Genomic DNA, 27,800 nt, shown 5'->3' on the forward strand with positions numbered 1-27,800 from the left:
CTCTCCAGTGCTGACATGGATCTTGGGGTACTTCTGGAGTCTCCCCAGGGGAGTCAGTCCTCGTCTCGAATGCGGGCATGCACTTGCGCTTTCCTCCAGAGCGGTAGCAGCAGTGTCACGCAATCCGCCGCCTGGATCAAAGGATCTATGGTTTTCCCTCGAGTCTTTCCCACGAGGCTTTCCCACGAGGCTTTCCCACAGGGCTGTCCCACGTGCACACGTGGTGGGAGTCGATCCTCGGCTTGAACGTCAAGGCAGTGCAGGGAAAACAGGTTCCTCTGGAATGGACTGACACATCTGGGCGACTCTTGGAATGGTGGCACGACCCTGGAGTTCCTCTCGCCTTTCCTGTGGAGAGCGCCTCCTCTTGAGATGCGACGGGAACGCCGGGAATTCTTTCCCTACGAAACAGGGAAAGGATCCCTCATCTCGAGCTAGGAGGCGGAAACGGGGCTCCCCTGGATGTGTGCGGGACCCTCGTGCTTCCTCTCGAATGGAGACGGGTATGTCGGGGAACTTCTTGAGTTGCAGCAAGGGTGAGAAGGACCCTTTGGATGTTCCAGTGGTTAGATGTGATTAGCCTCGAGAAGCCTCAGCAGAAATGGGCCTCATCTCGCCTGGAGGGCAAAACCTCCTGGATTTTCTCGAGTTGCGGCAGGTGCTCTCGACTTACGACGGGGACCTCAGGGACCCGCTCTGGTGGCCTCAGGAAAGGGCAGTCCCCATGCGAGTTCCTCGGGGGCCTCTCGGGATTCCTCTCCCATCGATGCCGGGGCCTAAGACCTTGTGTGGAGTCGGGGCCGGAACCTGAGGATTCCTCTCCAGTGCTGACATGGATCTTGGGGTACTTCTGGAGTCTCCCCAGGGGAGTCAGTCCTCGTCTCGAATGCGGGCATGCACTTGCGCTTTCCTCCAGGGCGGTAGCAGCAGTGTCACGCAGTCCGCCGCGTGGATCAAAGGATCTATGGTTTTCCCTCGAGTCTTTCCCACGAGGCTTTCCCACGAGGCTTTCCCACAGGGCTGTCCCACGTGCACACGTGGTGGGAGTCGATCCTCGGCTTGAACGTCAAGGCAGTGCAGGGAAAACAGGTTCCTCTGGAATGGACTGACTCATCTGGGGGACTCTTGGAATGGTGGCACGACCCTGGAGTTCCTCTCGCCTTTCCTGTGGAGAGCGTCTCCTCTTGAGATGCGACGGGAACGCCGGGAATTCTTTCCCTACGAAACAGGGAAAGGATCCCTCATCTCGAGCTAGGAGGCGGAAACGGGGCTCCCTTGGATGTGTGCGGGACCCCACGTGCTTCCTCTCGAGTGGAGACGGGTATGTCGGGGAACGTCTTGAGTTGCAGCAAGGGTGTGAAGGACCCTTTTGAAGTCCAGTGGTTAGACGTGATTAGCCTCGAGAAGCCTCAGCGGAAATGTGCCTCATCTCGCCTGGAGGGCAAAACCTCCTGGATTTTCTCGAGTTGCGGCAGGTGCTCTCGACTTACGACGGGGACCTCAGGGACCCGCTCTGGTGGCCTCAGGAAAGGCCAGTCCCCATGCCAGTTCCTCGGGGGCCTCTCGGGATTCCTCTCCCGTCGATGCCGGGACCTAAGACCTTGTGTGGAGTCGGGGCCGGAACCTGAGGATTGCTCTCCAGTGCTGACATGGATCTTGGGGTACTTCTGGAGTCTCCCCAGGGGAGTCAGTCCTCGTCTCGAATGCGGGCATGCACTTGCGCTTTCCTCCAGAGCGGTAGCAGCAGTGTCACGCAGTCCGCCGCGTGGATCAAAGGATCTATGGTTTTCCCTCGAGTCTTTCCCACGAGGCTTTCCCACGAGGCTTTCCCACAGGGCTGTCCCACGTGCACACGTGGTGGGAGTCGATCCTCGGCTTGAACGTCAAGGCAGTGCAGGGAAAACAGGTTCCTCTGGAATGGACTGACACATCCGGGGGAGTCTTGGAATGGTGGCACGACCCTGGAGTTCCTCTCGCCTTTCCTGTGTAGAACGCCTCCTCTTGAGATGCGACGGGAACGCCGGGAATTCTTTCCCTACGAAACAGGTAAAGGATCCCTCATCTCGAGCTAGGAGGCGGAAACGGGGCTCCCCTGGATGTGTGCGGGACCCCACGTGCTTCCTCTCGAGTGGAGACGGGTATGTCGGGGAACTTCTTGAGTTGCATCAAGGGTGTGAAGGACCCTTTGGAAGTTCCAGTGGTTAGACGTGATTAGCCTCCAGAAGCCTAAGCGGAAATGGGCCTCATCTCGCCTGGAGGGCAAAACCTCCTGGATTTTCTCGAGTTGCGGCAGGTGCTTTCGACTTACGACGGGGACCTCAGGGACCCGCTCTGGTGGCCTCAGGAAAGGCCATTCCCCATGCGAGTTCCTCGGGGGCCTCTCGGGATTCCTCTCCCGTCGATGCCGGGGCCTAAGACCTTGTGTGGAGTCGGGGCCGGAACCTGAGGATTCCTCTCCAGTGCTGACATGGATCTTGGGGTACTTCTGGAGTCTCCCAAGGGGAGTCAGTCCTCGTCTCGAATGCGGGCATGCACTTGCGCTTTCCTCCAGAGCGGTAGCAGCACTGTCACGCAGTCCGCCGCGTGGATCAAAGGATCTATGGTTTTCCCTCGAGTCTTTCCCACGAGGCTTTCCCACGAGGCTTTCCCACAGGGCTGTCCCACGTGCACACGTGGTGGGAGTCGATCCTCGGCTTGAACGTCAAGGCAGTGCAGGGTAAACAGGTTCCTCTGGAATGGACTGACACATCCGGGGGAGTCTTGGAATGGTGGCACGACCCTGGAGTTCCTCTCGCCTTTCCTGTGGAGAGCGCCTCCTCTTGAGATGCGACGGGAACGCCGGGAATTCTTTCCCTACGAAACAGGGAAAGGATCCCTCATCTCGAGCTAGGAGGCGGAAACGGGGCTCCCCTGGATGTGTGCGGGACCCCACGTGCTTCCTCTCGAGTGGAGACGGGTATGTCGGGGAACTTCTTGAGTTGCAGCAAGGGTGTGAAGGACCCTTTGGAAGTTCCAGTGGTTAGACGTGATTAGCCTCGAGAAGCCTCAGCGGAAATGGGCCTCATCTCGCCTGGAGGGCAAAACCTCCTGGATTTTCTCGAGTTGCGGCAGGTGCTCTCGACTTACGACGGGGACCTCAGGGACCCGCTCTGGTGGCCTCAGGAAAGGCCAGTCCCCATGCGAGTTCCTCGGGGGCCTCTCGGGATTCCTCTCCCGTCGATGCCGGGACCTAAGACCTTGTGTGGAGTCGGGGCCGGAACCTGAGGATTGCTCTCCAGTGCTGACATGGATCTTGGGGTACTTCTGGAGTCTCCCCAGGGGAGTCAGTCCTCGTCTCGAATGCGGGCATGCACTTGCGCTTTCCTCCAGAGCGGTAGCAGCAGTGTCACGCAGTCCGCCGCGTGGATCAAAGGATCTATGGTTTTCCCTCGAGTCTTTCCCACGAGGCTTTCCCACGAGGCTTTCCCACAGGGCTGTCCCACGTGCACACGTGGTGGGAGTCGATCCTCAGCTTGAACGTCAAGGCAGTGCAGGGAAAACAGGTTCCTCTGGAATGGACTGACACATCTGGGCGACTCTTGGAATGGTGGCACGACCCAAGAGTTCCTCTCGCCTTTCCTGTGGAGAGCGCCTCCTCTTGAGATGCGACGGGAACGCCGGGAATTCTTTCCCTACGAAACAGGGAAAGGATCCCTCATCTCGAGCTAGCAGGCGGAAACGGGGCTCCCCTGGATGTGTGCGGGACCCCACGTGCTTCCTCTCGAGTGGAGACGGGTATGTCGGGGAACTTCTTGAGTTGGATCAAGGGTGTGAAGGACCCTTTGGAAGTTTCAGTGGTTAGACGTGATTAGCCTCGAGAAGCCTCAGCGGAAATGGGCCTCATCTCGCCTGGAGGGCAAAACCTCGTGGATTTTCTCGAGTTGCGGCAGGTGCTCTCGACTTACGACGGGGACCTCAGGGACCCGCTCTGGTGGCCTCAGGAAAGGCCAGTCCCCATGCGAGTTCCTGGGGGCCTCTCGGGATTCCTCTCCCGTCGATGCCGGGGCCTAAGACCTTGTGTGGAGTCGGGGCCGGAACCTGAGGATTCCTCTCCAGTGCTGACATGGATCTTGGGGTACTTCTGGAGTCTCCCCAGGGGAGTCAGTCCTCGTCTCGAATGCGCGCATGCACTTGCGCTTTCCTCCAGAGCGGTAGCAGCAGTGTCACGCAGTCCGCCGCGTGGATCAAAGGATCTATGGTTTTCCCTCGAGTCTTTCCCACGAGGCTTTCCCACGAGGCTTTCCCACAGGGCTGTCCCACGTGCACACGTGGTGGGAGTCGATCCTCGGCTTGAACGTCAAGGCAGTGCAGGGAAAACAGGTTCCTCTGGAATGGACTGACACATCCGGGGGAGTCTTCGAATGGTGGCACGACCCTGGAGTTCCTCTCGCCTTTCCTGTGGAGAGCGCCTCCTCTTGAGATGCGACGGGAACGCCGGGAATTCTTTCCCTACGAAACAGGGAAAGGATCCCTCATCTCGAGCTAGGAGGCGGAAACGGGGCTCCCCTGGATGTGTGCGGGACCCTCGTGCTTCCTCTCGAGTGGAGACGGGTATGTCGGGGAACTTCTTGAGTTGCAGCAAGGGTGTGAAGGACCCTTTGGAAGTTCCAGTGGTTAGACGTGATTAGCCTCGAGAAGCCTCAGCGGAAATGTGCCTCATCTCGCCTGGAGGGCAAAACCTCCTGGATTTTCTCGAGTTGCGGCAGGTGCTCTCGACTTACGACGGGGACCTCAGGGACCCGCTCTGGTGGCCTCAGGAAAGGCCAGTCCCCATGCGAGTTCCTCGGGGGCCTCTCGGGATTCCTCTCCCGTCGATGCCGGGGCCTAAGACCTTGTGTGGAGTCGGGGCCGGAACCTGAGGATTCCTCTCCAGTGCTGACATGGATCTTGGGGTACTTCTGGAGTCTCCCCAGGGGAGTCAGTCCTCGTCTCGAATGCGGGCATGCACTTGCGCTTTCCTCCAGAGCGGTAGCAGCAGTGTCACGCAGTCCGCCGCGTGGATCAAACGATCTATGGTTTTCCCTCGAGTCTTTCCCACGAGGCTTTCCCACGAGGCTTTCCCACAGGGCTGTCCCACGTGCACACGTGGTGGGAGTCGATCCTCGGCTTGAACGTCAAGGCAGTGCAGGGAAAACAGGTTCCTCTGGAATGGACTGACACATCTGGGGGACTCTTGGAATGGTGGCACGACCCTGGAGTTCGTCTCGCCTTTCCTGTGGAGAGCGCCTCCTCTTGAGATGCGACGGGAACGCCGGGAATTCTTTCCATACGAAAGAGGGAAAGGATCCCTCATCTCGAACTAGGAGGTGGAAACGGGGCTCCCCTGGATGTGTGCAGGACCCCACGTGCTTCCTCTCGAGTGGAGACGGGTATGTCGGGGAACATCTTGAGTTGCAGCAAGGGTGAGAAGGACCCTTTGGATGTTCCAGTGGTTAGATGTGATTAGCCTCGAGAAGCCTCAGCGGAAATGGGCCTCATCTCGCCTGGAGGGCAAAACCTCCTGGATTTTCTCGAGTTGCGGCAGGTGCTCTCGACTTACGACGGGGACCTCAGGGACCCGCTCTGGTGGCCTCAGGAAAGGAAAGTCCTCATGCGAGTTCCTCGGGGGCCTCTCGGGATTCCTCTCCCGTCGATGCCGGGGTCTAAGACCTTGTGTGGAGTCGGGCCGGAACCTGAGGATTCCTCTCCAGTGCTGACATGGATCTTGGGGTACTTCTGGAGTCTCCCCAGGGGAGTCAGTCCTCGTCTCGAATGCGGGCATGCACTTGCGCTTTCCTCCAGGGCGGTAGCAGCAGTGTCACGCAGTCCGCCGCGTGGATCAAAGGATCTATGGTTTTCCCTCGAGTCTTTCCCACGAGGCTTTCCCACGAGGCTTTCCCACAGGGCTTTCCCACGTGCACACGTGGTGGGAGTCGATCCTCGGCTTGAACGTCAAGGCAGTACAGGGAAAACAGGTTCCTCTGGAATGGACTGACTCATCTGGGGGACTCTTGGAATGGTGGCAAGACCCTGGAGTTCCTCTCGCCTTTCCTGTGGAGAGCGCCTCCTCTTGAGATGCGACGGGAACGCCGGGAATTCTTTCCCTACGAAACAGGGAAAGGATCCCTCATCTCGAGCTAGGAGGCGGAAACGGGGCTCCCCTGGATGTGTGCGGGACCCCACGTGCTTCCTCTCGAGTGGAGACGGGTATGTCGGGGAACTTCTTGAGTTGCAGCAAGGGTGTGAAGGACCCTTTGGAAGTTCCAGTGGTTAGATGTGATTAGCCTCGAGAAGCCTCAGCGGAAATGTGCCTCATCTCGCCTGGAGGGCAAAACCTCCTGGATTTTCTCGAGTTGCGGCAGGTGCTCTCGACTTACGACGGGGACCTCAGGGACACGCTCTGGTGGCCTCAGGAAAGGCCAGTCCCCATGCGAGTTCCTCGGGGGCCTCTCGGGATTCCTCTCCCGTCGATGCCGGGGCCTAAGACCTTGTGTGCAGTCGGGGCCGGAACCTGAGGATTGCTCTCCAGTGCTGACATGGATCTTGGGGTACTTCTGGAGTCTCCCCAGGGGAGTCAGTCCTCGTCTCGAATGCGGGCATGCACTTGCGCTTTCCTCCAGAGCGGTAGCAGCAGTGTCATGCAGTCCGCCGCGTGGATCAAAGGATCTATGGTTTTCCCTCGAGTCTTTCCCACGAGGCTTTCCCACGAGGCTTTCCCACAGGGCTGTCCCACGTGCACACGTGGTGGGAGTCGATCCTCGGCTTGAACGTCAAGGCAGTGCAGGGAAAACAGGTTCCTCTGGAATGGACTGACACATCTGGGGGACTCTTGGAATGGTGGCACGACCCTGGAGTTCCTCTCGCCTTTCCTGTGGAGAGCGCCTCCTCTTGAGATGCGACGGGAATGCCGGGAATTCTTTCCCTACGAAACAGGGAAAGGATCCCTCATCTCGAGCTAGGAGGCGGAAACGGGGCTCCCCTGGATGTGTGCGGGACCCCACGTGCTTCCTCTCGAGTGGAGACGGGTATGTCGGGGAACTTCTTGAGTTGCAGCGAGGGTGTGAAGGACCCTTTGGAAGTTCCAGTGGTTAGACGTGATTAGCCTCGAGAAGCCTCAGCGGAAATGGGCCTCATCTCGCCTGGAGGGCAAAACCTCCTGGATTTTCTCGAGTTGCGGCAGGTGCTCTCGACTTACGACCGGGACCTCACGGACCCGCTCTGGTGGCCTCAGGAAAGGCCAGTCCCCATGCGAGTTCCTGGGGGCCTCTCGGGATTCCTCTCCCGTCAATGCCGGGCCCTAAGACCTTGTGTGGAGTCGGGGCCGGAACCTGAGGATTACTCTCCAGTGCTGACATGGATCTTGGGGTACTTCTGGAGTCTCCCCAGGGGAGTCAGTCCTCGTCTCGAATGCGGGCATGCACTTGCGCTTTCCTCCAGAGCGGTAGCAGCAGTGTCACGCAATCCGCCGCCTGGATCAAAGGATCTATGGTTTTCCCTCGAGTCTTTCCCACGAGGCTTTCCCACGAGGCTTTCCCACAGGGCTGTCCCACGTGCACACGTGGTGGGAGTCGATCCTCGGCTTGAACGTCAAGGCAGTGCAGGGAAAACAGGTTCCTCTGGAATGGACTGACACATCTGGGCGACTCTTGGAATGGTGGCACGACCCTGGAGTTCCTCTCGCCTTTCCTGTGGAGAGCGCCTCCTCTTGAGATGCGACGGGAACGCCGGGAATTCTTTCCCTACGAAACAGGGAAAGGATCCCTCATCTCGAGCTAGGAGGCGGAAACGGGGCTCCCCTGGATGTGTGCGGGACCCTCGTGCTTCCTCTCGAATGGAGACGGGTATGTCGGGGAACTTCTTGAGTTGCAGCAAGGGTGAGAAGGACCCTTTGGATGTTCCAGTGGTTAGATGTGATTAGCCTCGAGAAGCCTCAGCGGAAATGGGCCTCATCTCGCCTGGAGGGCAAAACCTCCTGGATTTTCTCGAGTTGCGGCAGGTGCTCTCGACTTACGACGGGGACCTCAGGGACCCGCTCTGGTGGCCTCAGGAAAGGGCAGTCCCCATGCGAGTTCCTCGGGGGCCTCTCGGGATTCCTCTCCCATCGATGCCGGGGCCTAAGACCTTGTGTGGAGTCGGGGCCGGAACCTGAGGATTCCTCTCCAGTGCTGACATGGATCTTGGGGTACTTCTGGAGTCTCCCCAGGGGAGTCAGTCCTCGTCTCGAATGCGGGCATGCACTTGCGCTTTCCTCCAGGGCGGTAGCAGCAGTGTCACGCAGTCCGCCGCGTGGATCAAAGGATCTATGGTTTTCCCTCGAGTCTTTCCCACGAGGCTTTCCCACGAGGCTTTCCCACAGGGCTGTCCCACGTGCACACGTGGTGGGAGTCGATCCTCGGCTTGAACGTCAAGGCAGTGCAGGGAAAACAGGTTCCTCTCGAATGGACTGACTCATCTGGGGGACTCTTGGAATGGTGGCACGACCCTGGAGTTCCTCTCGCCTTTCCTGTGGAGAGCGTCTCCTCTTGAGATGCGACGGGAACGCCGGGAATTCTTTCCCTACGAAACAGGGAAAGGATCCCTCATCTCGAGCTAGGTGGCGGAAACGGGGCTCCCTTGGATGTGTGCGGGACCCCACGTGCTTCCTCTCGAGTGGAGACGGGTATGTCGGGGAACGTCTTGAGTTGCAGCAAGGGTGTGAAGGACCCTTTTGAAGTCCAGTGGTTAGACGTGATTAGCCTCGAGAAGCCTCAGCGGAAATGTGCCTCATCTCGCCTGGAGGGCAAAACCTCCTGGATTTTCTCGAGTTGCGGCAGGTGCTCTCGACTTACGACGGGGACCTCAGGGACCCGCTCTGGTGGCCTCAGGAAAGGCCAGTCCCCATGCGAGTTCCTCGGGGGCCTCTCGGGATTCCTCTCCCGTCGATGCCGGGACCTAAGACCTTGTGTGGAGTCGGGGCCGGAACCTGAGGATTGCTCTCCAGTGCTGACATGGATCTTGGGGTACTTCTGGAGTCTCCCCAGGGGAGTCAGTCCTCGTCTCGAATGCGGGCATGCACTTGCGCTTTCCTCCAGAGCGGTAGCAGCAGTGTCACGCAGTCCGCCGCGTGGATCAAAGGATCTATGGTTTTCCCTCGAGTCTTTCCCACGAGGCTTTCCCACGAGGCTTTCCCACAGGGCTGTCCCACGTGCACACGTGGTGGGAGTCGATCCTCGGCTTGAACGTCAAGGCAGTGCAGGGAAAACAGGTTCCTCTGGAATGGACTGACACATCCGGGGGAGTCTTGGAATGGTGGCACGACCCTGGAGTTCCTCTCGCCTTTCCTGTGTAGAACGCCTCCTCTTGAGATGCGACGGGAACGCCGGGAATTCTTTCCCTACGAAACAGGTAAAGGATCCCTCATCTCGAGCTAGGAGGCGGAAACGGGGCTCCCCTGGATGTGTGCGGGACCCCACGTGCTTCCTCTCGAGTGGAGACGGGTATGTCGGGGAACTTCTTGAGTTGCATCAAGGGTGTGAAGGACCCTTTGGAAGTTCCAGTGGTTAGACGTGATTAGCCTCCAGAAGCCTAAACGGAAATGGGCCTCATCTCGCCTGGAGGGCAAAACCTCCTGGATTTTCTCGAGTTGCGGCAGGTGCTTTCGACTTACGACGGGGACCTCAGGGACCCGCTCTGGTGGCCTCAGGAAAGGCCATTCCCCATGCGAGTTCCTCGGGGGCCTCTCGGGATTCCTCTCCCGTCGATGCCGGGGCCTAAGACCTTGTGTGGAGTCGGGGCCGGAACCTGAGGATTCCTCTCCAGTGCTGACATGGATCTTGGGGTACTTCTGGAGTCTCCCAAGGGGAGTCAGTCCTCGTCTCGAATGCGGGCATGCACTTGCGCTTTCCTCCAGAGCGGTAGCAGCACTGTCACGCAGTCCGCCGCGTGGATCAAAGGATCTATGGTTTTCCCTCGAGTCTTTCCCACGAGGCTTTCCCACGAGGCTTTCCCACAGGGCTGTCCCACGTGCACACGTGGTGGGAGTCGATCCTCGGCTTCAACGTCAAGGCAGTGCAGGGTAAACAGGTTCCTCTGGAATGGACTGACACATCCGGGGGAGTCTTGGAATGGTGGCACGACCCTGGAGTTCCTCTCGCCTTTCCTGTGGAGAGCGCCTCCTCTTGAGATGCGACGGGAACGCCGGGAATTCTTTCCCTACGAAACAGGGAAAGGATCCCTCATCTCGAGCTAGGAGGCGGAAACGGGGCTCCCCTGGATGTGTGCGGGACCCCACGTGCTTCCTCTCGAGTGGAGACGGGTATGTCGGGGAACTTCTTGAGTTGCAGCAAGGGTGTGAAGGACCCTTTGGAAGTTCCAGTGGTTAGACGTGATTAGCCTCGAGAAGCCTCAGCGGAAATGGGCCTCATCTCGCCTGGAGGGCAAAACCTCCTGGATTTTCTCGAGTTGCGGCAGGTGCTCTCGACTTACGACGGGGACCTCAGGGACCCGCTCTGGTGGCCTCAGGAAAGGCCAGTCCCCATGCGAGTTCCTCGGGGGCCTCTCGGGATTCCTCTCCCGTCGATGCCGGGACCTAAGACCTTGTGTGGAGTCGGGGCCGGAACCTGAGGATTGCTCTCCAGTGCTGACATGGATCTTGGGGTACTTCTGGAGTCTCCCCAGGGGAGTCAGTCCTCGTCTCGAATGCGGGCATGCACTTGCGCTTTCCTCCAGAGCGGTAGCAGCAGTGTCACGCAGTCCGCCGCGTGGATCAAAGGATCTATGGTTTTCCCTCGAGTCTTTCCCACGAGGCTTTCCCACGAGGCTTTCCCACAGGGCTGTCCCACGTGCACACGTGGTGGGAGTGGATCCTCGGCTTGAACGTCAAGGCAGTGCAGGGAAAACAGGTTCCTCTGGAATGGACTGACACATCTGGGCGACTCTTGGAATGGTGGCACGACCCAAGAGTTCCTCTCGCCTTTCCTGTGGAGAGCGCCTCCTCTTGAGATGCGACGGGAACGCCGGGAATTCTTTCCCTACGAAACAGGGAAAGGATCCCTCATCTCGAGCTAGCAGGCGGAAACGGGGCTCCCCTGGATGTGTGCGGGACCCCACGTGCTTCCTCTCGAGTGGAGACGGGTATGTCGGGGAACTTCTTGAGTTGGATCAAGGGTGTGAAGGACCCTTTGGAAGTTTCAGTGGTTAGACGTGATTAGCCTCGAGAAGCCTCAGCGGAAATGGGCCTCATCTCGCCTGGAGGGCAAAACCTCGTGGATTTTCTCGAGTTGCGGCAGGTGCTCTCGACTTAGGACAGGGACCTCAGGGACCCGCTCTGGTGGCCTCAGGAAAGGCCAGTCCCCATGCGAGTTCCTGGGGGCCTCTCGGGATTCCTCTCCCGTCGATGCCGGGGCCTAAGACCTTGTGTGGAGTCGGGGCCGGAACCTGAGGATTCCTCTCCAGTGCTGACATGGATCTTGGGGTACTTCTGGAGTCTCCCCAGGGGAGTCAGTCCTCGTCTCGAATGCGGGCATGCACTTGCGCTTTCCTCCAGAGCGGTAGCAGCAGTGTCACGCAGTCCGCCGCGTGGATCAAAGGATCTATGGTTTTCCCTCGAGTCTTTCCCACGAGGCTTTCCCACGAGGCTTTCCCACAGGGCTGTCCCACGTGCACACGTGGTGGGAGTCGATCCTCGGCTTGAACGTCAAGGCAGTGCAGGGAAAACAGGTTCCTCTGGAATGGACTGACACATCCGGGGGAGTCTTCGAATGGTGGCACGACCCTGGAGTTCCTCTCGCCTTTCCTGTGGAGAGCGCCTCCTCTTGAGATGCGACGGGAACGCCGGGAATTCTTTCCCTACGAAACAGGGAAAGGATCCCTCATCTCGAGCTAGGAGGCGGAAACGGGGCTCCCCTGGATGTGTGCGGGACCCTCGTGCTTCCTCTCGAGTGGAGACGGGTATGTCGGGGAACTTCTTGAGTTGCAGCAAGGGTGTGAAGGACCCTTTGGAAGTTCCAGTGGTTAGACGTGATTAGCCTCGAGAAGCCTCAGCGGAAATGTGCCTCATCTCGCCTGGAGGGCAAAACCTCCTGGATTTTCTCGAGTTGCGGCAGGTGCTCTCGACTTACGACGGGGACCTCAGGGACCCGCTCTGGTGGCCTCAGGAAAGGCCAGTCCCCATGCGAGTTCCTCGGGGGCCTCTCGGGATTCCTCTCCCGTCGATGCCGGGACCTAAGACCTTGTGTGGAGTCGGGGCCGGAACCTGAGGATTGCTCTCCAGTGCTGACATGGATCTTGGGGTACTTCTGGAGTCTCCCCAGGGGAGTCAGTCCTCGTCTCGAATGCGGGCATGCACTTGCGCTTTCCTCCAGAGCGGTAGCAGCAGTGTCACGCAGTCCGCCGCGTGGATCAAAGGATCTATGGTTTTCCCTCGAGTCTTTCCCACGAGGCTTTCCCACGAGGCTTTCCCACAGGGCTGTCCCACGTGCACACGTGGTGGGAGTCGATCCTCGGCTTGAACGTCAAGGCAGTGCAGGGAAAACAGGTTCCTCTGGAATGGACTGACACATCTGGGCGACTCTTGGAATGGTGGCACGACCCAAGAGTTCCTCTCGCCTTTCCTGTGGAGAGCGCCTCCTCTTGAGATGCGACGGGAACGCCGGGAATTCTTTCCCTACGAAACAGGGAAAGGATCCCTCATCTCGAGCTAGCAGGCAGAAACGGGGCTCCCCTGGATGTGTGCGGGACCCCACGTGCTTCCTCTCGAGTGGAGACGGGTATGTCGGGGAACTTCTTGAGTTGGATCAAGGGTGTGAAGGACCCTTTGGAAGTTTCAGTGGTTAGACGTGATTAGCCTCGAGAAGCCTCAGCGGAAATGGGCCTCATCTCGCCTGGAGGGCAAAACCTCGTGGATTTTCTCGAGTTGCGGCAGGTGCTCTCGACTTAGGACAGGGACCTCAGGGACCCGCTCTGGTGGCCTCAGGAAAGGCCAGTCCCCATGCGAGTTCCTGGGGGCCTCTCGGGATTCCTCTCCCGTCGATGCCGGGGCCTAAGACCTTGTGTGGAGTCGGGGCCGGAACCTGAGGATTCCTCTCCAGTGCTGACATGGATCTTGGGGTACTTCTGGAGTCTCCCCAGGGGAGTCAGTCCTCGTCTCGAATGCGGGCATGCACTTGCGCTTTCCTCCAGAGCGGTAGCAGCAGTGTCACGCAGTCCGCCGCGTGGATCAAAGGATCTATGGTTTTCCCTCGAGTCTTTCCCACGAGGCTTTCCCACGAGGCTTTCCCACAGGGCTGTCCCATGTGCACACGTGGTGGGAGTCGATCCTCGGCTTGAACGTCAAGGCAGTGCAGGGAAAACAGGTTCCTCTGGAATGGACTGACACATCCGGGGGAGTCTTCGAATGGTGGCACGACCTTGGAGTTCCTCTCGCCTTTCCTGTGGAGAGCGCCTCCTCTTGAGATGCGACGGGAACGCCGGGAATTCTTTCCCTACGAAACAGGGAAAGGATCCCTCATCTCGAGCTAGGAGGCGGAAACGGGGCTCCCCTGGATGTGTGCGGGACCCTCGTGCTTCCTCTCGAGTGGAGACGGGTATGTCGGGGAACTTCTTGAGTTGCAGCAAGGGTGTGAAGGACCCTTTGGAAGTTCCAGTGGTTAGACGTGATTAGCCTCGAGAAGCCTCAGCGGAAATGTGCCTCATCTCGCCTGGAGGGCAAAACCTCCTGGATTTTCTCGAGTTGCGGCAGGTGCTCTCGACTTACGACGGGGACCTCAGGGACCCGCTCTGGTGGCCTCAGGAAAGGCCAGTCCCCATGCGAGTTCCTCGGGGGCCTCTCGGGATTCCTCTCCCGTCGATGCCGGGGCCTAAGACCTTGTGTGGAGTCGGGGCCGGAACCTGAGGATTCCTCTCCAGTGCAGACATGGATCTTGGGGTACTTCTGGAGTCTCCCCAGGGGAGTCAGTCCTCGTCTCGAATGCGGGCATGCACTTGCGCTTTCCTCCAGAGCGGTAGCAGCAGTGTCACGCAGTCCGCCGCGTGGATCAAACGATCTATGGTTTTCCCTCGAGTCTTTCCCACGAGGCTTTCCCACGAGGCTTTCCCACAGGGCTGTCCCACGTGCACACGTGGTGGGAGTCGATCCTCGGCTTGAACGTCAAGGCAGTGCAGGGAAAACAGGTTCCTCTGGAATGGACTGACACATCTGGGGGACTCTTGGAATGGTGGCACGACCCTGGAGTTCGTCTCGCCTTTCCTGTGGAGAGCGCCTCCTCTTGAGATGCGACGGGAACGCCGGGAATTCTTTCCATACGAAAGAGGGAAAGGATCCCTCATCTCGAACTAGGAGGTGGAAACGGGGCTCCCCCGGATGTGTGCAGGACCCCACGTGCTTCCTCTCGAGTGGAGACGGGTATGTCGGGGAACATCTTGAGTTGCAGCAAGGGTGAGAAGGACCCTTTGGATGTTCCAGTGGTTAGATGTGATTAGCCTCGAGAAGCCTCAGCGGAAATGGGCCTCATCTCGCCTGGAGGGCAAAACCTCCTGGATTTTCTCGAGTTGCGGCAGGTGCTCTCGACTTACGACGGGGACCTCAGGGACCCGCTCTGGTGGCCTCAGGAAAGGAAAGTCCTCATGCGAGTTCCTCGGGGGCCTCTCGGGATTCCTCTCCCGTCGATGCCGGGGTCTAAGACCTTGTGTGGAGTCGGGCCGGAACCTGAGGATTCCTCTCCAGTGCTGACATGGATCTTGGGGTACTTCTGGAGTCTCCCCAGGGGAGTCAGTCCTCGTCTCGAATGCGGGCATGCACTTGCGCTTTCCTCCAGGGCGGTAGCAGCAGTGTCACGCAGTCCGCCGCGTGGATCAAAGGATCTATGGTTTTCCCTCGAGTCTTTCCCACGAGGCTTTCCCACGAGGCTTTCCCACAGGGCTTTCCCACGTGCACACGTGGTGGGAGTCGATCCTCGGCTTGAACGTCAAGGCAGTACAGGGAAAACAGGTTCCTCTGGAATGGACTGACTCATCTGGGGGACTCTTGGAATGGTGGCAAGACCCTGGAGTTCCTCTCGCCTTTCCTGTGGAGAGCGCCTCCTCTTGAGATGCGACGGGAACGCCGGGAATTCTTTCCCTACGAAACAGGGAAAGGATCCCTCATCTCGAGCTAGGAGGCGGAAACGGGGCTCCCCTGGATGTGTGCGGGACCCCACGTGCTTCCTCTCGAGTGGAGACGGGTATGTCGGGGAACTTCTTGAGTTGCAGCAAGGGTGTGAAGGACCCTTTGGAAGTTCCAGTGGTTAGATGTGATTAGCCTCGAGAAGCCTCAGCGGAAATGTGCCTCATCTCGCCTGGAGGGCAAAACCTCCTGGATTTTCTCGAGTTGCGGCAGGTGCTCTCGACTTACGACGGGGACCTCAGGGACCCGCTCTGGTGGCCTCAGGAAAGGCCAGTCCCCATGCGAGTTCCTCGGGGGCCTCTCGGGATTCCTCTCCCGTCGATGCCGGGGCCTAAGACCTTGTGTGCAGTCGGGGCCGGAACCTGAGGATTGCTCTCCAGTGCTGACATGGATCTTGGGGTACTTCTGGAGTCTCCCCAGGGGAGTCAGTCCTCGTCTCGAATGCGGGCATGCACTTGCGCTTTCCTCCAGAGCGGTAGCAGCAGTGTCATGCAGTCCGCCGCGTGGATCAAAGGATCTATGGTTTTCCCTCGAGTCTTTCCCACGAGGCTTTCCCACGAGGCTTTCCCACAGGGCTGTCCCACGTGCACACGTGGTGGGAGTCGATCCTCGGCTTGAACGTCAAGGCAGTGCAGGGAAAACAGGTTCCTCTGGAATGGACTGACACATCTGGGGGACTCTTGGAATGGTGGCACGACCCTGGAGTTCCTCTCGCCTTTCCTGTGTAGAGCGCCTCCTCTTGAGATGCGACGGGAACGCCGGGAATTCTTTCCCTACGAAACAGGGAAAGGATCCCTCATCTCGAGCTAGGAGGCGGAAACGGGGCTCCCCTGGATGTGTGCGGGACCCCACGTGCTTCCTCTCGAGTGGAGACGGGTATGTCGGGGAACTTCTTGAGTTGCAGCGAGGGTGTGAAGGACCCTTTGGAAGTTCCAGTGGTTAGACGTGATTAGCCTCGAGAAGCCTCAGCGGAAATGGGCCTCATCTCGCCTGGAGGGCAAAACCTCCTGGATTTTCTCGAGTTGCGGCAGGTGCTCTCGACTTACGACGGGGACCTCAGGGACCCGCTCTGGTGGCCTCAGGAAAGGCCAGTCCCCATGCGAGTTCCTCGGGGGCCTCTCGGGATTCCTCTCCCGTCGATGCCGGGACCTAAGACCTTGTGTGGAGTCGGGGCCGGAACCTGAGGATTGCTCTCCAGTGCTGACATGGATCTTGGGGTACTTCTGGAGTCTCCCCAGGGGAGTCAGTCCTCGTCTCGAATGCGGGCATGCACTTGCGCTTTCCTCCAGAGCGGTAGCAGCAGTGTCACGCAGTCCGCCGCGTGGATCAAAGGATCTATGGTTTTCCCTCGAGTCTTTCCCACGAGGCTTTCCCACGAGGCTTTCCCACAGGGCTGTCCCACGTGCACACGTGGTGGGAGTCGATCCTCGGCTTGAACGTCAAGGCAGTGCAGGGAAAACAGGTTCCTCTGGAATGGACTGACACATCTGGGCGACTCTTGGAATGGTGGCACGACCCAAGAGTTCCTCTCGCCTTTCCTGTGGAGAGCGCCTCCTCTTGAGATGCGACGGGAACGCCGGGAATTCTTTCCCTACGAAACAGGGAAAGGATCCCTCATCTCGAGCTAGGAGGCGGAAACGGGGCTCCCCTGGATGTGTGCGGGACCCTCGTGCTTCCTCTCGAATGGAGACGGGTATGTCGGGGAACTTCTTGAGTTGCAGCAAGGGTGAGAAGGACCCTTTGGATGTTCCAGTGGTTAGATGTGATTAGCCTCGAGAAGCCTCAGCGGAAATGGGCCTCATCTCGCCTGGAGGGCAAAACCTCCTGGATTTTCTCGAGTTGCGGCAGGTGCTCTCGACTTACGACGGGGACCTCAGGGACCCGCTCTAGTGGCCTCAGGAAAGGTCAGTCCCCATGCGAGTTTCTCGGGGGCCTCTCGGGATTCCTCTCCCGTCGATGCCGGGGCCAAAGACCTTGTGTGCAGTCGGGGCCGGAACCTGAGGATTGCTCTCCAGTGCTGACATGGATCTTGGGGTACTTCTGGAGTCTCCCCAGGGGAGTCAGTCCTCGTCTCGAATGCGGGCATGCACTTGCGCTTTCCTCCAGAGCGGTAGCAGCAGTGTCATGCAGTCCGCCGCGTGGATCAAAGGATCTATGGTTTTCCCTCGAGTCTTTCCCACGAGGCTTTCCCACGAGGCTTTCCCACAGGGCTTTCCCACGTGCACACGTGGTGGGAGTCGATCCTCGGCTTGAACGTCAAGGCAGTGCAGGGAAAACAGGTTCCTCTGAAATGGACTGACACATCTGGGGGACTCTTGGAATGGTGGCACGACCCTGGAGTTCCTCTCGCCTTTCCTGTGGAGAGCGCCTCCTCTTGAGATGCGACGGGAACGCCGGGAATTCTTTCCCTACGAAACAGGAAAAGGATCCCTCATCTCGAGCTAGGAGGCGGAAACGGGGCTCCCCTGGATGTGTGCGGGACCCCACGTGCTTCCTCTCGAGTGGAGACGGGTATGTCGGGGAACTTCTTGAGTTGCAGCGAGGGTGTGAAGGACCCTTTGGAAGTTCCAGTGGTTAGACGTGATTAGCCTCGAGAAGCCTCAGCGGAAATGGGCCTCATCTCGCCTGGAGGGCAAAACCTCCTGGATTTTCTCGAGTTGCGGCAGGTGCTCTCGACTTACGACGGGGACCTCAGGGACCCGCTCTGGTGGCCTCAGGAAAGGCCAGTCCCCATGCGAGTTCCTGGGGGCCTCTCGGGATTCCTCTCCCGTCGATGCCGGGGCCTAAGACCTTGTGTGGAGTCGGGGCCGGAACCTGAGGATTCCTCTCCAGTGCTGACATGGATCTTGGGTTACTTCTGGAGTCTCCCCAGGGGAGTCAGTCCTCGTCTCGAATGCGGGCATGCACTTGCGCTTTCCTCCAGGGCGGTAGCAGCAGTGTCACGCAGTCCGCCGCGTGGATCAAAGGATCTATGGTTTTCCCTCGAGTCTTTCCCACGAGGCTTTCCCACGAGGCTTTCCTACAGGGCTGTCCCACGTGCACACGTGGTGGGAGTCGATCCTCGGCTTGAACGTCAAGGCAGTGCAGGGAAAACAGGTTCCTCTGGAATGGACTGACACATACGGGGGAGTCTTGGAATGGTGGCACGACCCTGGAGTTCCTATCGCCTTTCCTGTGGAGAGCGCCTCCTCTTGAGATGCGACGGGAACGCCGGGAATTCTTTCCCTACGAAACAGGGAAAGGATCCCTCATCTCGAGCTAGGAGGCGGAAACGGGGCTCCCCTGGATGTGTGCGGGACCCCACGTGCTTCCTCTCGAGTGGAGACGGGTATGTCGGGGAACTTCTTGAGTTGCATCAAGGGTGTGAAGGACCCTTTGGAAGTTCCAGTGGTTAGACGTGATTAGCCTCGAGAAGCCTCAGCGGAAATGGGCCTCATCTCGCCTGGAGGGCAAAACCTCCTGGATTTTCTCGAGTTGCGGCAGGTGCTCTCGACTTACGACAGGGAACTCAGGGACCCGCTCTGGTGGCCTCAGGAAAGGCCAGTCCCCATGCGAGTTCCTGGGGGCCTCTCGGGATTCCTCTCCCGTCGATGCCGGGGCCTAAGACCTTGTGTGGAGTCGGGGCCGGAACCTGAGGATTCCTCTCCAGTGCTGACATGGATCTTGGGGTAATTCTGGAGTCTCCCCAGGGGAGTCAGTCCTCGTCTCGAATGCGGGCATGCACTTGCGCTTTCCTCCAGAGCGGTAGCAGCAGTGTCACGCAGTCCGCCGCGTGGATCAAAGGATCTATGGTTTTCCCTCGAGTCTTTCCCACCAGGCTTTCCCACGAGGCTTTCCCACAGGGCTGTCCCACGTGCACACGTGGTGGGAGTCGATCCTCGGCTTGAACGTCAAGGCAGTGCAGGGAAAAAAGGTTCCTCTGGAATGGACTGAAACATCTGGGCGACTCTTGGAATGGTGGCACGACCCTGGAGTTCCTCTCACCTTTCCTGTGGAGAGCGCCTCCTCTTGAGATGCGACGGGAACGCCGGGAATTCTTTCCCTACGAAACAGGGAAAGGATCCCTCATCTCGAGCTAGGAGGCGGAAACGGGGCTCCCCTGGATGTGTGCGGGAGACTCATGCTTCCTCTCGAGTGGAGACGGGTATGTCGGGGAACTTCTTGAGTTGCAGCAAGGGTGAGAAGGACCCTTTGGATGTTCCAGTGGTTAGATGTGATTAGCCTCGAGATGCCTCAGCGGAAATGGGCCTCATCTCGCCTGGAGGGCAAAACCTCTTGGATTTTCTCGAGTTGCGGCAGGTGCTCTCGACTTACGACGGGGACCTCAGGGACCCGCTCTGGTGGCCTCAGGAAAGGCCAGTCCCCATGCGAGTTCCTCGGGGGCCTCTCGGGATTCCTCTCCCGTCGATGCCGGGGCCTAAGACCTTGTGTGGAGTCGGGGCCGGAACCTGAGGATTCCTCTCCAGTGCTGACATGGATCTTGGGGTACTTCTGGAGTCTCCCCAGGGGAGTCAGTCCTCGTCTCGAATGCGGGCATGCACTTGCGCTTTCCTCCAGGGCGGTAGCAGCAGTGTCACGCAGTCCGCCGCGTGGATCAAAGGATCTATGGTTTTCCCTCGAGTCTTTCCCACGAGGCTTTCCCACGAGGCTTTCCCACAGGGCTGTCCCACGTGCACACGTGGTGGGAGTCGATCCTCGGCTTGAACGTCAAGGCAGTGCAGGGAAAACAGGTTCCTCTGGAATGGACTGACTCATCTGGGGGACTCTTGGAATGGTGGCACGACCCTGGAGTTCCTCTCGCCTTTCCTGTGGAGAGCGTCTCCTCTTGAGATGCGACGGGAACGCCGGGAATTCTTTCCCTACGAAACAGGGAAAGGATCCCTCATCTCGAGCTAGGAGGCAGAAACGGGGCTCCCCTGGAAGTGTGCGGGACCCCACGTGCTTCCTCTCGAGTGGAGACGGGTATGTCGGGGAACTTCTTGAGTTGCAGCAAGGGTGTGAAGGACCCTTTGGAAGTTCCAGTGGTTAGACGTGATTAGCCTCGAGAAGCCTCAGCGGAAATGTGCCTCATCTCGCCTGGAGGGCAAAACCTCCTGGATTTTCTCGAGTTGCGGCAGGTGCTCTCGACTTACGACGGGGACCTCAGGGACCCGCTCTGGTGGCCTCAGGAAAGGCCAGTCCCCATGCGAGTTCCTCGGGGGCCTCTCGGGATTCCTCTCCCGTCGATGCCGGGACCTAAGACCTTGTGTGGAGTCGGGGCCGGAACCTGAGGATTGCTCTCCAGTGCTGACATGGATCTTGGGGTACTTCTGGAGTCTCCCCAGGGGAGTCAGTCCTCGTCTCGAATGCGGGCATGCACTTGCGCTTTCCTCCAGAGCGGTAGCAGCAGTGTCACGCAGTCCGCCGCGTGGATCAAAGGATCTATGGTTTTCCCTCGAGTCTTTCCCACGAGGCTTTCCCACGAGGCTTTCCCACAGGGCTGTCCCACGTGCACACGTGGTGGGAGTCGATCCTCGGCTTGAACGTCAAGGCAGTGCAGGGAAAACAGGTTCCTCTGGAATGGACTGACACATCCGGGGGAGTCTTCGAATGGTGGCACGACCCTGGAGTTCCTCTCGCCTTTCCTGTGGAGAGCGCCTCCTCTTGAGATGCGACGGGAACGCCGGGAATTCTTTCCCTACGAAACAGGGAAAGGATCCCTCATCTCGAGCTAGGAGGCGGAAACGGGGCTCCCCTGGATGTGTGCGGGACCCCACGTGCTTCCTCTCGAGTGGAGACGGGTATGTCGGGGAACTTCTTGAGTTGCAGCAAGGGTGTGAAGGACCCTTTGGAAGTTCCAGTGGTTAGACGTGATTAGCCTCCAGAAGCATCAGCGGAAATGGGCCTCATCTCGCCTGGAGGGCAAAACCTCCTGGATTTTCTCGAGTTGCGGCAGGTGCTCTCGACTTACGACGGGGACCTCAGGGACCCGCTCTGGTGGCCTCAGGAAAGGCCAGTCCCCATGCGAGTTCCTCGGGAGCCTCTCGGGATTCCTCTCCCGTCGATGCCGGGGCCTAAGACCTTGTGTGGAGTCGGGGCCGGAACCTGAGGATTCCTCTCCAGTGCTGACATGAATCTTGGGGTAATTCTGGAGTCTCCCCAGGGGAGTCAGTACTCGTCTCGAATGCGGGCATGCACTTGCGCTTTCCTCCAGAGCGGTAGCAGCAGTGTCACGCAGTCCGGCGCGTGGATCAAAGGATCTATGGTTTTCCCTCGAGTCTTTCCCACGAGGCTTTCCCACGAGGCTTTCCCACAGGGCTGTCCCACGTGCACACGTGGTGGGAGTCGATCCTCGGCTTGAACGTCAAGGCAGTGCAGGGAAAACAGGTTCCTCTGGAATGGACTGACACATCCGGGGGACTCTTGGAATGGTGGCACGACCCTGGAGTTCCTCTCGCCTTTCCTGTGGAGAGCGCCTCCTCTTGAGATGCGACGGGAACGCCGGGAATTCTTTCCCTACGAAACAGGGAAAGGATCCCTCATCTCGAGCTAGGAGGCGGAAACGGGGCTCCCCTGGATGTGTGCGGGACCCCACGTGCTTACTCTCGAGTGGAGACGGGTATGTCGGGGAACTTCTTGAGTTGCAGCAAGGGTGTGAAGTACCCTTTGGAAGTTCCAGTGGTTAGACGTGATTAGCCTCGAGAAGCCTCAGCGGAAATGGGCCTCATCTCGCCTGGAGGGCAAAACCTCATGGATTTTCTCGAGTTGCGGCAGGTGCTCTCGACTTACGACAGGGACCTCAGGGACCCGCTCTGGTGGCCTCAGGAAAGGCCAGTCCCCATGCGAGTTCCTGGGGGCCTCCCGGGATTCCTCTCCCGTCGATGCCGGGGCCTAAGACCTTGTGTGGAGTCGTGGCCAGAACCTGAGGATTCCTCTCCAGTGCTGACATGGATCTTGGGGTACTTCTGGAGTCTCCCCAGGGGAGTCAGTCCTCGTCTCGAATGCGGGCATGCACTTGCGCTTTCCTCCAGAGCGGTAGCAGCAGTGTCACGCAGTCCGCCGCGTGGATCAAAGGATCTATGGTTTTCCCTCGAGTCTTTCCCACAAGGCTTTCCCACGAGGCTTTCCCACAGGGCTGTCCCACGTGCACACATGGTGGGAGTCGATCCTCGGCTTGAACGTCAAGGCAGTGCAGGGAAAACAGGTTCCTCTGGAATGGACTGACACATCTGGGGGACTCTTGGAATGGTGGCACGACCCTGGAGTTCCTCTCGCCTTTCCTGTGGAGAGCGCCTCCTCTTGAGATGCGACGGGAACGCCGGGAATTCTTTCCCTACGAAACAGGGAAAGGATCCCTCATCTCGAGCTAGGAGGCGGAAACGGGGCTCCCCTGGATGTGTGCGGGACCCCACGTGCTTCCTCTCGAGTGCAGACGGGTATGTCGGGGAACTGCTTGAGTTGCAGCAATGGGGTGAAGGACCCTTTGGAAGTTCCAGTGGTTAGATGTGATTGGCCTCGAGAAGCCTCAGCGGAAATGGACCTCATCTCGCCTGGACGGCAAAACCTCCTGGATTTTCTCGAGTTGCGGCAGGTGCTCTCGACTTACTACGGGGACCTCAGGGACCCGCTCTGGTGGCCTCAGGAAAGGCCAGTCCCCATGCGAGTTCCTCGGGGGCCTCTCGGGATTCCTCTCCCGTTGATGCCGGGGCCTAAGACCTTGTGTGGAGTCGGTGTCGGAACCTGAGGATTCCTCTCCAGTGCTGACATGGATCTTGGGGTACTTCTGGAGTCTCCCCAGGGGAGTCAGTCCTCGTCTCGAAAGCGGGCATGCATTGCGCTTTCCTCCAGAGCGGTAGCAGCAGTGTCACGCCGTCCGCCGCGTGGATCAAAGGATCTATGTTTTTCCCTCGAGTCTTTCCCACGAGGCTTTCCCACGAGGCTTTCCCACAGGGCTGTCCCACGTGCACACGTGGTGGGAGTCGATCCTCGGCTTGAACGTCAAGGCAGTGCAGGGAAAACAGGTTCCTCTGGAATGGACTGACTCATCTGGGGGACTCTTGGAATGGTGGCACGACCCTGGAGTTCCTCTCGCCTTTCCTGTGGAGAGCGCCTCCTCTTGAGATGCGACGGGAACGCCGGGAATTCCATCCCTACGAAACAGGGAAAGGATCCCTCATCTCGAGCTAGGATGCGGAAACGGGGCTCCCCTGGATGTGTGCGTGACCCACGTGCTTCCTCTCGAGTGCAGACGGGTATGTCGGGGAACTTCTTGAGTTGCAGCAAGGGTGTGAAGGACCCTTTGGAAGTTCAATTGGTTAGACATGATTAGCCTCGAGAAGCCTCAGCGGAAATGGGCCTCATCTCGCCTGGAGGGCAAAACCTCCTGGATTTTCTCGAGTTGCGGCAGGTGCTCTCGACTTACGACGGGGACCTCAGGGACCCGCTCTGGTGGCCTCAGGAAAGGCCAGTCCCCATGCGAGTTCCTCGGGGGCCTCTCGGGATTCCTCTCCCGTCGATGCCGGGGCCTAAGACCTTGTGTGGAGTCGGGGCCGGAACCTGAGGATTCCTCTCCAGTGCTGACATGGATCTTGGGGTACTTCTGGAGTCTCCCCAGGGGAGTCAGTCCTCGTCTCGAATGCGGGCATGCACTTGCGCTTTCCTCCAGAGCGGTAGCAGCAGTGTCACGCAGTCCGCCGCGTGGATCAAAGGATCTATGGTTTTCCCTCGAGTCTTTCCCACGAGGCTTTCCCACAGGGCTGTCCCACGTGCACACGTGGTGGGAGTCGATCCTCGGCTTGAACGTCAAGGCAGTGCAGGGAAAACAGGTTCCTCTGGAATGGACTGACACATCTGGGGGACTCTTGGAATGGTGGCACGACCCTGGAGTTCCTCTCGCCTTTCCTGTGGAGAGCGCCTCCTCTTGAGATGCGACGGGAACGCCGGGAATTCTTTCCCTACGAAAAAGGGAAATGATCCCTCATCTCGAGCTAGGAGGCGGAAACGGGGCTCCCCTGGATGTGTGCGGGACACCACGTGCTTCCTCTCGAGTGGAGACGGGTATGTCGGCGAACTTCTTGAGTTGCAGCAAGGGTGTGAAGGACCCTTTGGAAGTTCCACTGGTTAGACGTGATTAGCCTCGAGAAGCCTCAGCGGAAATGTGCCTCATCTCGCCTGGAGGGCAAAACCTCCTGGATTTTCTCGAGTTGCGGCAGGTGCTCTCGACTTACGACGGGGACCTAAGGGAAAGGCTCTGGTGGCCTCACGAAAGGCCAGTCCACATGCGAGTTCCTCGGGGGCGTCTCGGGATTCCTCTCCCGTCGATGCCGGGGCCTTAGACCTTGTGTGCAGTCGGGGCTGGAACCTGAGGATTCCTCTCCAGTGCTGACATGGATCTTGGGGTACTTCTGGAGTCTCCCCAGGGGAGTCAGTCCTCGTCTCGAATGCGGGCATGCATTGCGCTTTCCTCCAGAGCGGTAGCAGCAGTGTCACGCCGTCCGCCGCGTGGATCAAAGGATCTATGGTTTTCCCTCGAGTCTTTCCCCCGAGGCTTTCCCACGAGCCTTTCCCACAGGGCTGTCCCACGTGCACACGTGGTGGGAGTCGATCCTCGGCTTGAACGTCAAGGCAGTGCAGGGAAAACAGGTTCTTCTGGAATGGACTGACACATCTGGGGGACTCTTGGAATGGTGGCACGACCCTGGAGTTCCTCTCGCCTTTCCTGTGGAGAGCGCCTCCTCTTGAGATGCGACGGGAACGCCGGGAATTCTTTCCCTACGAAACAGGGAAAGGATCCCTCATCTCGAGCTAGGAGGCGGAAACGGGGCTCCCCTGGATGTGTGCGGGACCCCACGTGCTTCCTCTCGAGTGGAGACGGGTATGTCGGGGAACTTCTTGAGTTGCAGCAAGGGTGTGAAGGACCCTTTGGAAGTTCCAGTGGTTAGACGTGATTAGCCTCGAGAAGCCTCAGCGGAAATGGGCCTCATCTCGCCTGGAGGGCAAAACCTCCTGGATTTTCTCGAGTTGCGGCAGGTGCTCTCGACTTACGACGGGGACCTCAGGGACCCCCTCTGGTGGCCTCAGGAAAGGCCAGTCCCCATGCGAGTTCCTCGGGGGCCTCTCGGGATTCCTCTCCCGTCGATGCCGGGGCCTAAGACCTTGTGTGGAGTCGGGGCCGGAACCTGAGGATTCCTCTCCAGTGCAGACATGGATCTTGGGGTACTTCTGGAGTCTCCCCAGGGGAGTCAGTCCTCGTCTCGAATGCGGGCATGCACTTGCGCTTTCCTCCAGAGCGGTAGCAGCAGTGTCACGCAGTCCGCCGCGTGGATCAAAGGATCTATGGTTTTCCCTCGAGTCTTTCCCACGAGGCTTTCCCACGAGGCTTTCCCACAGGGCTGTCCCACGTGCACACGTGGTGGGAGTCGATCCTCGGCTTGAACGTCAAGGCAGTGCAGGGAAAACAGGTTCCTCTGGAATGGACTGACACATCTGGGCGACTCTTGGAATGGTGGCACGACCCAAGAGTTCCTCTCGCCTTTCCTGTGGAGAGCGCCTCCTCTTGAGATGCGACGGGAACGCCGGGAATTCTTTCCCTACGAAACAGGGAAAGGATCCCTCATCTCGAGCTAGCAGGCAGAAACGGGGCTCCCCTGGATGTGTGCGGGACCCCACGTGCTTCCTCTCGAGTGGAGACGGGTATGTCGGGGAACTTCTTGAGTTGGATCAAGGGTGTGAAGGACCCTTTGGAAGTTTCAGTGGTTAGACGTGATTAGCCTCGAGAAGCCTCAGCGGAAATGGGCCTCATCTCGCCTGGAGGGCAAAACCTCGTGGATTTTCTCGAGTTGCGGCAGGTGCTCTCGACTTAGGACAGGGACCTCAGGGACCCGCTCTGGTGGCCTCAGGAAAGGCCAGTCCCCATGCGAGTTCCTGGGGGCCTCTCGGGATTCCTCTCCCGTCGATGCCGGGGCCTAAGACCTTGTGTGGAGTCGGGGCCGGAACCTGAGGATTCCTCTCCAGTGCTGACATGGATCTTGGGGTACTTCTGGAGTCTCCCCAGGGGAGTCAGTCCTCGTCTCGAATGCGGGCATGCACTTGCGCTTTCCTCCAGAGCGGTAGCAGCAGTGTCACGCAGTCCGCCGCGTGGATCAAAGGATCTATGGTTTTCCCTCGAGTCTTTCCCACGAGGCTTTCCCACGAGGCTTTCCCACAGGGCTGTCCCACGTGCACACGTGGTGGGAGTCGATCCTCGGCTTGAACGTCAAGGCAGTGCAGGGAAAACAGGTTCCTCTGGAATGGACTGACACATCCGGGGGAGTCTTCGAATGGTGGCACGACCCTGGAGTTCCTCTCGCCTTTCCTGTGGAGAGCGCCTCCTCTTGAGATGCGACGGGAACGCCGGGAATTCTTTCCCTACGAAACAGGGAAAGGATCCCTCATCTCGAGCTAGGAGGCGGAAACGGGGCTCCCCTGGATGTGTGCGGGACCCTCGTGCTTCCTCTCGAGTGGAGACGGGTATGTCGGGGAACTTCTTGAGTTGCAGCAAGGGTGTGAAGGACCCTTTGGAAGTTCCAGTGGTTAGACGTGATTAGCCTCGAGAAGCCTCAGCGGAAATGTGCCTCATCTCGCCTGGAGGGCAAAACCTCCTGGATTTTCTCGAGTTGCGGCAGGTGCTCTCGACTTACGACGGGGACCTCAGGGACCCGCTCTGGTGGCCTCAGGAAAGGCCAGTCCCCATGCGAGTTCCTCGGGGGCCTCTCGGGATTCCTCTCCCGTCGATGCCGGGGCCTAAGACCTTGTGTGGAGTCGGGGCCGGAACCTGAGGATTCCTCTCCAGTGCAGACATGGATCTTGGGGTACTTCTGGAGTCTCCCCAGGGGAGTCAGTCCTCGTCTCGAATGCGGGCATGCACTTGCGCTTTCCTCCAGAGCGGTAGCAGCAGTGTCACGCAGTCCGCCGCGTGGATCAAACGATCTATGGTTTTCCCTCGAGTCTTTCCCACGAGGCTTTCCCACGAGGCTTTCCCACAGGGCTGTCCCACGTGCACACGTGGTGGGAGTCGATCCTCGGCTTGAACGTCAAGGCAGTGCAGGGAAAACAGGTTCCTCTGGAATGGACTGACACATCTGGGGGACTCTTGGAATGGTGGCACGACCCTGGAGTTCGTCTCGCCTTTCCTGTGGAGAGCGCCTCCTCTTGAGATGCGACGGGAACGCCGGGAATTCTTTCCATACGAAAGAGGGAAAGGATCCCTCATCTCGAACTAGGAGGTGGAAACGGGGCTCCCCTGGATGTGTGCAGGACCCCACGTGCTTCCTCTCGAGTGGAGACGGGTATGTCGGGGAACATCTTGAGTTGCAGCAAGGGTGAGAAGGACCCTTTGGATGTTCCAGTGGTTAGATGTGATTAGCCTCGAGAAGCCTCAGCGGAAATGGGCCTCATCTCGCCTGGAGGGCAAAACCTCCTGGATTTTCTCGAGTTGCGGCAGGTGCTCTCGACTTACGACGGGGACCTCAGGGACCCGCTCTGGTGGCCTCAGGAAAGGAAAGTCCTCATGCGAGTTCCTCGGGGGCCTCTCGGGATTCCTCTCCCGTCGATGCCGGGGTCTAAGACCTTGTGTGGAGTCGGGCCGGAACCTGAGGATTCCTCTCCAGTGCTGACATGGATCTTG

Source organism: Ovis canadensis, chromosome 20 (genome assembly GCF_042477335.2).
Source record: "Ovis canadensis isolate MfBH-ARS-UI-01 breed Bighorn chromosome 20, ARS-UI_OviCan_v2, whole genome shotgun sequence".
Lineage (NCBI taxonomy): Eukaryota > Metazoa > Chordata > Mammalia > Artiodactyla > Bovidae > Ovis > Ovis canadensis.